The following is a 9,534-nucleotide window of genomic DNA, read 5'->3' on the forward strand; positions in this document are numbered from 1 at the left end:
CAACGGCAGACCCCAGATCGATCTCGCAGGTCCAGAAGTCGACGTGACAGAAAGCGTGCGAGATCACCAAGTGCTGGGAGTCGCGACTCCAGTGATGAAGTGACAGAGACATCCCGCAGGGGAAAACGTCCCCGCCAGCAACGGCAGACCCCAGATCGATCTCGCAGGTCCAGAAGTCGACGTGACAGAAAGCGTGCGAGATCACCAAGTGCTGGGAGTCGCGGCTCCAGTGAGGAAGTGACAGAGACATCCCGCAGGGGAAAACGTCCCCGCCTGCGACATCAGACCGCGGATCCATCCAGCCGGTCAAGAAGTCGTCATGACAGAAGCTTTGTAAGACGACCAAGTACTGGGAGCTGCAGGTCCCGCCAGGAATCGTCAGGGGGATCCCGCAGGCAAAACCGCTCCCTCCAACGTCAAAACTCAGATTCATCCAGCCTATCCAGAAGGCCCCACCCCAGAAGCTGCCCGCCTGCACCGAGTGCTGGGAGGCGAAACCGAAGGGAGAACACGTTGGGAACATCCCGCAGGCGACACCACTCCCGCCAGCAGGGTCGTTCCTGAAATCCATGCAGCCAGTCAAGACGTTGCCCTGGTTCCCGAAATCCACGCAGCCAGTCAAGACCTTGCCCTGACAGAAGACGTGAGAACACAAAGTGACAGGAGTTGTGCTCACCAGTGGGACGGTGAGACAGGGACTCACCACTGGCAGGCACCATGTTAGAGGGCAAGGAGGAAGCCCCCGGAGTGAGTGACCCAGATGAGACCAAAGTTCCCCTCCCACAGCCGGGCAGAGGGGCTGTCAGGATGGCCAGTGCAGGGCTGGAAGTGGTGGCAGGGGAGGCAGGAGCCATCCAGCCATCCGGGGGCTGGGGCCCTCCTTTCCTCAGCAAGCCGGGCCCAGCTGGGGCAGGAGGCACCTGCTGGGACACCTGTGCCCACAATGGCCCATCCTCTCCAAGGCCTCCAGCCCTGTCCTTCATCCAGGCAGTCACAGAGCAGCCCTTGGAGTCAATCCCACAGCCCTGCAGAGGTGCCATTCCTGGTGCCATTGACTCTCGCCCTTCCAGCATGCCTGCTGTGTAAACGATCAGATGCTTACCCAGATATCTGCAGGAAAAAACTTGAGATGGGCACTGTGGCCACATGTTCTTCATGCTGAATTGCTCTGTGGGCTCCCTCCAGCTTTCCAACACACAGTCCCTGCCTCACTGTCTTTACGAGCACATTGTCTTTGGCCAATCTCCTTTATCAGCAAGAGAACGATTGGACAGGACTCCTGGCCTTTCTCCCCCCAAGCAATACCCTACTTGTTCTCAACTGGGTGGCCCAAAACTGAAGACCCCAAAACTGCTTTCCTAAAAGATGACGATGAATGTAAGCAATAAAGGCAGAATGTGAAGCTAATACATGTGAGAACAGGAAGACAGGCCTTCTGGAAGATAAGGAGCTTTGTCTTCATGCTGCTGCTTCAAAGGAACCTACAAGAGACAAACAGGAACAGGACAACCAGAGGAGGCTGGCGGCTCTGGAGGAGAGACACAGGGAGAGAGAACTCCAAAAGAAACTCATTCAAGGAGCACTTTCGAATCTGGTAATTACACTCACAACTTTTATCTGAATAGTCCAGAGTATAAGGAAAAGGGTAATTAATGTATGTGAATTAAGATTCCTAAAAATCATAGTCTGGATTTTCTGATACATTGCCAGTTTTGAGTATATATAAAATCCTGCATACCTCGTCCCTGGAATGCCTCTGGAGTTGCAGGAGGAATAGCAGAGGTCATGGAAACACCTTTTAGATACTTCTGTATGACTGCAGCAAGTACTTGCTGTGTTTGACCTGACATTTCCCCCTTTTCTAGGACGGCCAGCCAGCAGGGAAGCACAAACACATCCTATTCGATTCAGACACGGAAAATGAGACGTTGAAAAAAGACGCAAGTTTGGGAAATATGCCTGGAGAAGTAAGTGTTATTAGGCAAAAGCCCTGTGTGACCATGCCTTTTGTTCTGAAGATTAGATTTCCTAGTGAAGTGCCAGAGAAATGTAGGTAAGTTTTGAATTAACATCAGACAGGTTTGAAAGAACTTAACCATTCATCTGAGAAAGCTTGAGAGCTTGGAGAATTTGGAAGGAGTTTGAGATTGGTATAGAAGGTATTCTAACTTAGAAGAGAAAGAACTTCTGTATAATTAGTGTTGAAATTCCTCTGCTTTTAGGCAAAGGCTGGGGAGGAGATTGGGCTTGAGCAGTACAGAAGTATTCTGCTCTTTCTGAGACTGGATGAACTGCTAAGGCAGTATCTTGTTTTTGTTGAGCTCCAAAGAACTGTGTACGGCTTCGTCTTTACTATCATTAGCAGACTCCTCATGATTTTACTGCCATGGTTTAGTACAATTTAATACTTTTTTTTTCTCAAATAGAACTTCTTACCTATGACATTTTTTAATCGCATCTCTGCTAAAACTTTAAAGCATTGGGTTTGCTTTTGTTGGGATTTTTCCTTGTAATTGTAGTGAGATTAGGACCATTATCGTTATTTAGCCATTGATATTTTTAAGACGATCTTCCTACCTTTTATGTGGATATTTTTCCTGTGGTCAAATTGAACAATCATAATTTTAATTTTATAATTATAAACCAGAATTGCACAAGGTGTGTATACAAGGTAAGATTGGCAGTAGATTGATCAGTGCTGGAAATGCACAGGGTTGTGCAGGAAATCCACTTTTTAAGGTAAACTGGAAAGTACACGCACAAAATTGGTACTGATTTATATTGTCAGATGTTAATAACCTCCTCCTTTTGTTTTTCCTTTTTGTTTAACAAAGGATAAATCTGCTCCCAAGCCTTCAGGCAAACTGTTTGAGAGCAACGAGAACGAGCAAGACAACACGGACGATGAACGATTCATAATTTAACCACAGTTTGAAGGCTAAGCTGGGGAAGAAGTGAGTGAACCCATCACTGGAATTTAGTTTTCCTCTGAGAGTCTATAGGGCCACTTCAGAGGAACAGAACTGGTAGGCTTGTATTATTGCTGAGTATGGTTTTTATCAATTTACAATAGAATTCCCTTCAACAGAGGAAAGAGTGGCCATGGAGGAAATAATGTGTGGTGTTATCTTTGTATCCAAAGAAATTCCTGGAGAAGGCCCCAGGAGCTAAAAATTGTTGGTATGTTCTCATTAAGTCTGAAAAAAAGGGGATTGAACGTTGCTGATTTCCTCCTCCAGTGCTTAAGAGCACTTGTTTCATTTGTTTAGCTCCTGAGGCTGCAGTCCCGATTTGGCACCGATGAAAGATTCCGCATGGACGCCCGATTCCTGGAGAGTGACAGTGAGGAGGAAGGTAAAGCTGCCCATACTTCCTGGTTACTGGTAGTAATGGAGCCATATCATGGAGCTTCAGCTTTTGAAGCACCTTATGGCCTCCTTTGGCTTCTTTGGTGATCCCTTAAAAGAAAACCACCCACCTCTGCTGTGGCTCTGCATGGGAAACACCAGGGGTGGCTGTGCTTTCTTAAAGGTGTATGCTGCAAAAGTATTTGGAACAGCTGAGTGAGGCACATGTGCCTAATAAAACAACATTTGAGACTATTTTTAATACAGCATGATATCAGAATGTGTTTATCCACATTGAAAAACTGGGTAAGCGGTGACTTAGAAAAACCCCCTTTTGGATCATTATATTCATTTAAACTGTTTGTTTTGTAGCCATCCTGCAGCCTGTGGCTGATTTGGCAGTCTTAAGTAGGGTCATTTTTTTTCTTTAGCAGCAGAAGGCAGAAAAGCTGAAAATAGAAAAAGTTTGAATATCCACCCCCAAGAAAAAGAGTTTTCAGGATTCAATTTCTTTCTGAAACTTAAATTTAGCCTGACTCTGCTATTCCCTTCATTGCTTTAATGTGATCTTCTGTAGAGTATCAGCAGTGGCAGAGGGGTTGCAGTTACATGACAGCAGCAGGAAACATGTTAAATACCTGATCTGGCCTTCACATGAAATAGATGCCCAGAACTGTTCTAACCCAAGATTTTCTACAGTGCAAGGCACAAAGTCTCTGAGTAGCTTTTAGATAAAGGAAGTGATGTGTTGATAGACGTGAGCTCTGCTAGTACTGTAGTGATACTATGCATCAAATATCACAGGCTCAGCAGGGAAAATATAATGTATTTCTTGTTATCTTAGCAGAGACAAAGAGCTTGAAGGCAGATGAGGAAGACGAACTTGCTGCAGAGAAAAAGAAAACTCTGCAGATACTGGGAAGCCTCTTGAAAATCAACCTGGAACAGCCTAAGCCAAGTAAAACAGCAACAAGTGCCAAGAAATTCAAGTATGAATCATCTGCCATCAGTGAAGGAGTTTTAGGGAGGCTTAAGTTTTGCCGGTGTTTCCTAACCAAAATTTCTGCCTAGATGGCTGAGGAAAGTACTTCCTTCCTTGTGTGTATTTGAAGTCAGTATTTAATGGAATTCCCAGGCACTGACTAGCAGGGACTTTCTAAATGTCAATTACATTTTGGAGAGTTTTTGGTGAAGAAGCCAATTTGAATTTGTATCCTACTGTAAAGGTTTGGGGTAGCTTTCATTTGAGCCTTTAGAGTGTCTCATGGTTTCTCTTTGCCTTTCTATTTTCTTAGAGACATTAATGCCCTCCGTTACGATCCCACCAGACAGGACCACACAGTTTTTGAAAGGAAACCAAGTACTACAGAAAAGGAGAGGTAATATTACAGCTTGGTAACTATAGTTGTGATGTTTCTCCCCTTAGAGAGAAGCCTATGGCAGCAGACTGAGTTTGAAACTACGCAGACTGCTATTTTCTCTTTAGTCCTCCCTGTGATTGCGGAAATCAATATACAATAGGAATTGTGAGCACTAAAACCAGCATGCAGTGTCATCTTTTCTTTGTAGTCCATCTACTCTCTGCATGCCATTTTCTGTCCTCACTGAAGGTGAGAAAGGTCAAGTCATGGACTTGAAGATTTGAGAAGTTTTCAAGAGACAAGTTTATTAGCTCTTATCCTGTGAAAAGGCATATTAGCTCTTAACATTTCTTTTGCCAGAAGAGAAATCTGTCCTAAGTATCTTCATTTATGAACTACCACATGTTAAGTGAAAAGTCCCTTAATGATGTGGGTAATAAAAAGGAGGCTTGTTCCTGCCTTTAGAATCAAAGCTCAGATGTTTCCCCTGCACTGCTCTCTCCCTTAAAAGTGAACTCCTCATCAATGTGCATGGCTGAGTTTAGGAAAACATCAAGAGCCAGGTGGCTCTTTCTTTTAAAAACAGCTGTGTTGTGTTACTGTCCTCCAACTATCCCATTTCAGTAAAGCTAAAAGGAAGAAGAAGAAGAAAGAAGAGAGTGAGAAACTGCCTCAAGTGTCTGAAGAAGTCTATTATGATATTGCTGCTGATTTAAAAGACTTATTTGGATCTTCAAAGAGCCAATCAGAGAAACGTGAGGAAATACCCTGGGACAAAGATGATGCAGAGGACTCTGCCCCACCTGACCATTTGGAACCTGTCTCTGGGAATAACACAGCTCAGGAGCCGAGTGGTTTCAAGTTTTCCTTCTTTGGAGACACAGAGAAGTCAGGTGTAAAAGAAGGTAAGAGCAGGACAGTGCAATTTCTAGTGAATGGCTCATGTCAGGCACTGTGCAGGACTACGGTGCCTAGGAATTCAGAATCCAGGGCATTTTCAGAGGCAAAAGTGAGTAATGAGGCAGAATCATTATGATCTTCAGTTACACTTGCCAGGATTGTGGTAGCTCAGCTTGCGCCCCAGGAATCTTGAAAGGGATGTTTTGAGAAAGAACGATTATTTATTTGTTTTTTTTAAACAGTGATGGACGTTGTTGTCATCCCCTACATTTCTCAGACAGGGAAAAAGGTGATATGCCAAGTCAAAGTTTCACACAACCCAACAAGATTTGAAATCAAAGGTGTGTTAATGGAGTAATGTGAGCAAAAGCAAATCTGGAGTTGACGCCAAGAACATTCAAGATTGCTTTATTATTTACTTAATTTTCTTATTGTACCTTTAGAAAATTGAAACTGAATGACCCATGACTATAGGGGATATAAGTGTTACACACTCAAGATTAAAACATACTGAATTAAGTCAGTCAGTAAGGTAGGAGACAAAACAAACCATGTGAAGTTAAATGAAAAATTTAAAACAAAAGAAACCAGAAAAAACCAAGCCCCCCACATTTTTACTGACTTTCAGAAAGGATTCAGTGTTCTGAATGCACTAATGAAGGTTTCAGGATATGAAAGAGACCCCCAGAACAAAGTGAAAAATACCTGAGCCGAGACGTAGTTCAGAAAGCCCAAGAGGGGAGGTTTCCATCCTTCTTAAATCTGCTTTTCCAATGTAAGTTCTTCACTGGGAAGTAGGGTTTTTTGCTGGCAAGTAGAGGAATAATCTGATTTTTTATTTCAATTGTGATAATCTTGCAGAGCCCTACATCCTTGAAACAATAAAACCTGCAAAAGTCACATGGCAAGAAGATCCACGTTTCCAGGACAGCAGTTCTGAGGATGATGATGAGCCAGAGGCATCAGAAATTGAAAAGGATCAAGAAATGCAAGTTGTATTTGTTTTCTATTTGGTTGTAGTAATTTGCTGCTGTGAGAATATTAATAGCAGCACTCAGGTCCTGGGAAACTGCTGTCTTCATTCCACATCTCTGAGCAACAGAAGTTATCCTGGAAAACCATTCCTTGCTGCACAGAGTGTAACAGTGAAACATCCCAACAGCCCATTTGCTTTGACCTTGAGTATAAAAATATGAAAGCTGAGTTTGTGGTTGAACACTGGAGAAATTAAGTGGGTAATTTTGGTTCAACCCAAACCAGTTTTGGTTTGGCCAAAAGTCAGAGACGTAGTAAATTTTCTTTTATAAAAGGGTCTTTTTTATAGGAGACCGTATTTGGTTACTGTGGAGGAATGTTCTTCCATGCATTCTGTTTCTCTGAAGCACTACAGCTTTAACTTGCATTAATGGAATTTGACAGTAACTTTCTTGATGTTAAAGTTTCCTTGTGTTTGTCCAGGTTTCTTTGCTTGCCACAAAGAGAAAGTACAAGATTTTTCTTCTTCTCCAAAGACGATGAACGACTGAGAGGTACAACAGAACTTACTCACTGTCACTCCTTTTTTGGTTTCTTTCAAAAGTCTTACTGAAAGTCAGGGAAGAAGTCCTGTCTAGTTATTTGTTCTGTAACACAGGTGAGAGGTTTAAGGAAAAAAATAAATTGCAAGTTTTCATTCGTATTTGTGGTCTAAATTGAGGTAGAATCCCATGACAAACTGCTGGTAACAAATACGCTGAACATCTGTCTTGCTTCCATTTTTTTCAGAGAATTGCCTAATATGTACCTGGCCTTTTAGGGCTTACCAAAAAAAAATCACAAATGCCTTTCAGGCATATATATCATCATTAATTTTTTCCTCTCCTTCTGGTGTTACTATTCATAGTGTTGAATATTCTTATTAGCCACTTATGTCCACATCGTTCTTGATTCTAATTAATGTGGATTTTTTTTTCTTCTGAATATAGTGAATTTTGTATTTAAAACCAAACAAAACAGCAGCAAACATTCACAGCCTCGAATGGTTCCACAGACCACAACAAGAATTCCTTGTGGTATCTTATGCAGTAACTTATCAAGACAGTCTTAAATAATGTTTTTTTCTTGAGACATATGAGGTAACGGTCATGAACTGTCTTGCTGTGTTCATACAATTAGTGCACTGAAATCTTCCAGCCTGTCTGATTTACAGGCCCTGTTGAAAGTGAGACCTCAGTCCTCAGCAGGCATGAATTTTCTTGGGAGATGTGGGGTAATGGTGCTGAGCTCTTAATGAAACAGGTGCAATTTCACTGCAGTTCCTATCTTGGCATATTAACTGCTGCTGCCTTTTGTTTTTCTTAGTACACAGGGCAGTAGTTCAGAGCATTTCTGTTGGAGCCAATCATGTTGTGGGGGATAAGAGATTATGAATGATAGGAAGAATATGAAGGATAGACCTTCTGACTTGATTGCTGTCTTGCTCATGAGTTTTACAAACAGCAGCATTTTCAGAAGTGTTTAAGGAAATCAATTTGTTCTTTTTTGGGCAGAGGGCCCAAAGTTATTTTGTAGATCAGTGGATCTCAGTGAAGAACAAGATGGTTGGGAAGATAGACGAAGATTATTGATTGAGGTGAGTATTTAACATCTCTTCTTTGGTAACTGTGGGCATGAGGAGGGAACACGGCTGCTTATTTGCATGAAGAATTAAGTTCAGGACCTCTAGAAAGGCTGGCAATTTTGTAATTGCCGAGGAACTAAACTTCTGTAGTATAAAAGTGTGCATAACACCATGTTATGATGTCCCGTCAGGTAAATTAGTGAATCTCTGTAATGTACAGGACCAGTTACTTAAGTGTATGTAAAGATACAGGTGAATTTAGAAACTTGTATTAATCATTATTATTTTATTCATAATTTTATGTTATATTTTATATATTTTCAGGAATGCCAGAAGAAGCTTGAAAGTTTCCCAGAAGTTAATGAAAAGTTTCCCAGAAGTATATGTATATAATGTACATATACATATATACATACATCTCTATACACAGACATATACACATACACCTATATACATGTATACAGATGTATACAAATACATGTAGATATACATAGACATATAGACACAGTCATATATATGTATAAACATAAATAAATATGTAAACGTATTATACATATATACATATACTTAGGCATAAATAGACATACATATATACTTATATATGCATGTCTGTATACATAAATCTAAACATATAGAAATAGACACATGTGCATTCTCCTATATATGTATCTATACATATACACATATACACACACATATATACATATCGTACATATATACACACATATATATACATGTACATACATATATACACACATAAACACACACATATATATACATAGACCTATATACCTATATACATACTATACATATACACACACACATACATGCATGTACAATTTTGCACACATACATATATACACACACATACATATAGTCATATACACATATATACTCATTCACATACATATATACACATGTAGACATAAATACACATATGTACACATATACATACATACATATACATATATACATATATATGCATGGTATTCAATAAAGGGTTTTATATATATACATATATATATATGTATTATGTCTACCTAGGCCTCTGCTGCCAAGTGTCTCCAAGCCCTCCTGGGCACCTGCTGCCAGGCCCAGCCTGGCCCTAGCCCAGGGGTACCCGAGTGTTTTGACTCTTACCTATGTCCAGAGCAGCACAGCTGCCACATTCCCAGCTGGTTGTGCTGTCCCTTAGGCCGAAGCAGCGTCTGTGAGTGCCCTTGGCAGCACAGGAGCATTTCCCAGGGCCTGGGGAAGCATGGCTCTCTGACAGGGAAAAGGAAAACTGATGAGCTCCGTCTGCCCTGGCATCAGGAAGGTACAGGGT

General features: G+C 41.6%; 1 long non-coding RNA gene across 1 annotated transcript; it reads left to right on the forward strand.

The window, feature by feature from the left end:
• The first annotated feature begins 8,012 nt into the window (after positions 1-8,012).
• On the forward strand, positions 8,013-9,225 carry LOC139669265 (uncharacterized). Its single transcript, XR_011697218.1, has 2 exons — positions 8,013-8,219; positions 8,532-9,225. It is a non-coding gene; the product is annotated as an uncharacterized lncRNA (long non-coding RNA).
• Positions 9,226-9,534: the final 309 nt, after the last annotated feature.

The sequence above is a fragment of the Pithys albifrons genome, chromosome 3 (genome assembly GCF_047495875.1).
Source record: "Pithys albifrons albifrons isolate INPA30051 chromosome 3, PitAlb_v1, whole genome shotgun sequence".
In the NCBI taxonomy this organism is placed as follows: domain Eukaryota; kingdom Metazoa; phylum Chordata; class Aves; order Passeriformes; family Thamnophilidae; genus Pithys; species Pithys albifrons.